The sequence below is a fragment of the Populus alba genome, chromosome 11 (assembly GCF_005239225.2).
Source record: "Populus alba chromosome 11, ASM523922v2, whole genome shotgun sequence".
In the NCBI taxonomy this organism is placed as follows: Eukaryota; Viridiplantae; Streptophyta; class Magnoliopsida; order Malpighiales; family Salicaceae; genus Populus; species Populus alba.
The window spans coordinates 10,144,009-10,147,253 of record NC_133294.1 but is presented as its reverse complement, the minus strand read 5'-3'; the positions used below and the strand labels follow the sequence as shown (position 1 = coordinate 10,147,253).

Genomic DNA, 3,245 nt, shown 5'->3' with positions numbered 1-3,245 from the left:
CTCTCATAGCCCAACCGTATGGTATTACCTACACCTGGGCTATGAAAGGAACTTGATTTGTTGTTAACATCAGTTAACATCATGAATTCCTGACAATATTTAAAATTTTGGTGTTATGTAAATAAGATAATTAATATGATCATGTTAATAATTTATAATGAGCTATTAATGACAAATCATCCGATTGGAACCTTCTTAGTTTTCCCTTCTGATGCATCTCATTTTAATTTTAAGCCGGGCATTATTCAACTTTTACCTTCTTTTCATGGCATAGATCTAGAAAATCCATACTTGCATTTGAGAGAATTTGAAAAAGTTTGTAACACCTATAATGACTTAAATTGTAGCATGAATACCATTAGATTAAAGCTTTTTCCTTTTTCATTAAAAGATAAAGCTAAAACATGGCTACAAAATCTTAGGTCAGGATCCATTCCTGCTTGGGACGAAATGCAACAACAATTTTTAAAGAAGTTTTTTCTATCTCACAGAACAAACTCTTTCAAAAGACAAATCACCACTTTCACTCAAAAACCAGGAGAAAAATTTTACTAATGTTGGGATAGGTATCGAGACTTGATTAATACTTGCCCTCATCATGGTTTTGAAACATAGAGATTGGTTTCACATTTTTATAAAGGATTAATACCTAAAGATAGGCAAATGGTGGAATTGATGTGCAATGGAACTTTTGAAGATAAAGACCCTAATGAAGCAATGGAGTACCTAGACTTGCTAGCTGAAAATGCTCAAAATTAGGACACGGGCACTTATGAGGCACCGGGTAAAACTCAACCTCATACATCTAATGGAGGTATGTATAACCTTGGGGAAGATCATGACCTCCAATCTAAGTTTGCATCTTTAGCTAGAAAAGTCGAGGCACTAGAATTGAAAAGGAGTGGTCAATTAAAATTTGTTCAAGACATTGTGTGTCAAATCTGTGAAACAAATTAACATGCAACCAATGACTGTCCAACTTTGCCTTCTTCAAGGAATGCCTCCATGAACAAGCCCATGCTTTAAACAATTTTCAAAGGCCCAATCATAACCCATACTCGCAAACATACAATCCTGGTTGGAGAAATCACCCAAATTTTAGTTGGAAGAGTGATAACAATAATGCACAAACTTCCAAAATTCACATGGATATGCACCTCTTTATACTCCACCTCCTAGAAGAAATCTTAAGGAAACATTGCATTCATTCATTGAAAAGCAAGAGATAATCAACACTCAACTTGCTCAAAGCATGATAGGTTTTAAAGATACTCTTGCAAAGTTAACATCTGCTTTGAGTTTTCAAGAGAACAGTAAGTTTCCATCTCAACCACAGTAAAATCCAAAGGAGAAATACAATGTAAATGCAAGTAGTTCCAGAAGTCAACACATGGATCAAGTCAAATCAGACATCACTCTTCGCAGTGGTAAGGTTATTGAAAAACCCACTCTTGAACCTTGTGAGAAAGATGATGAATCAATCTCTGAGGGCAAGGAAGGGGTTGAATCTGAACATTTCTGGAAAAATCCTTCTCAGAACAGTCAGAGCCGCCGGCATATTTCTCTTTCTTCCACCGTTGGATCAAGCTTATTTTTGGATATGTGATGCGTCTGGTTATGATACACATTCTGAACGGTGGAGATTAGAAATTAAGCCTCCAGCAATGTTTTCTACATGTTCAACAGAAGGTCGTCATTCTCAGGTCAGTTTCGATATAATCAAGATCTGCGGAGATCCAACCGTTAAACTGTGCTGCTTTTTTAATATGTTATACATAACATGTGTATCTACCTTTGAACCGTTGGGATTTTTTACCGAACAGATCGTTGTTCCAATCATAGTGCTGGTTGCTTATTAGTGCTTCTTGGACTGAGTTTGTGTCCTTAGAACGTTCTATCTAGTATTTGTATGCTGCCATATTGTCTTTGTATTCTGCTGTCGAATTTGTTCCAATGGCTAGCTCTGACATTGAACAACACAATGGAGTTAAATCTGGCCATACCTTACAATTAGAGCTCCAAGCTATGCTAAATAGTCATGACATGAATCCTGTGTTGGGTTCTAAAGTTGATGAGTTGAAGGTTGGGTCTAAGCAACAAGAACAGCTACACCTTAGCCCCAAATTGAATTTTTTAAATGCTTTGAAGGGCTCTGATGTTGATGACAATAAGGGTAGGATGTCCCTTGATATGAATCCAGTCCGTAACTTGCATTTTGCTCCCCCTGCAATAACTGATGGTCGTGTGACAGTAGCTCCTCCACTTGATGTGTTTGAGGATGGCTGTGAACTTTGGAAGTCCACTCTAGTTGGTCATTTCGTGGGTCAGAAATTACCCTATCCTGTTGTTAATTCTATTTCCAAAAGAATAGGGGGCTCCCATGGTCTATCCGAAGTTTTATCTTCTGATAACCAGTCAGAGAGGTTAGGAGGGTCTTCTACGTGGGCTGGTCATATGGACAGATTGGAAACATGTATACGTGAAGCGAAAGTGGATGATCTTCGGTATTCAGGTATGCATTATACTTGGACGAACCAATGTCCTGAGAATATGATTATGCGGAAACTAGATAGAGTGCTTGTGAATAAGAAGTGGAATATGCGCTTCCCATTGTCGGAAGCGAGATTCTTGCCTGCTGGCATGTCAGATCATTCTCCCATGGTGGTAAAAGTCACTAGCAATGTTCAGAACATAAAGAAACCATTCAGATTTTTCGATATGTGGATGGATCATGACGAGTTCATGCCCTTGGTGACGAAAGTATGGGATCAGCATTCGGGAGGTTGTCCAATGTATCAACTGTGTTGCAAACTAAGGAAGCTAAAGCAGGAACTTAAACATTTCAATAAGACTCACTTCTCCAATATTTCTGATAGAGTCAAAGATGCAAAAGATCACATGGATAAGGCTCAACAAGCTCTGCACACAGAGCCTGAGGATCCAACATTGCGTATGCGAGAAAGAGATGTTGTTCGTAACTATGCTTCTACTGTCAGGGCAGAAGAGAGTTTTTTCAAACAAAAGGCAAGGATACAATGGCTTAGCTTGGGGGATCAGAATACTAGCTACTTCCACAAATCAGTAAATGGTAGACAGAATAGAAATAAGCTTCTCTCGGTTACAAGGGAGGATGGAGAAGTCGCTGAAGGACACGAGGCAGTCAAATCAGAAGTAATTGCATACTTCCAGCGTGTATTGGGAGTGAAACAGATGCCTAGGGTCCTGAACGAGGAAGTGATGCAATC

At 38.7% G+C, this 3,245-nt stretch overlaps 1 pseudogene; it reads right to left on the bottom strand.

Moving 5' to 3' along the window:
- Nucleotides 1-494: 494 nt before the first annotated feature.
- On the bottom strand, nt 495-605 carry LOC118030097 (small nucleolar RNA R71; annotated as a pseudogene).
- Nucleotides 606-3,245: the final 2,640 nt, after the last annotated feature.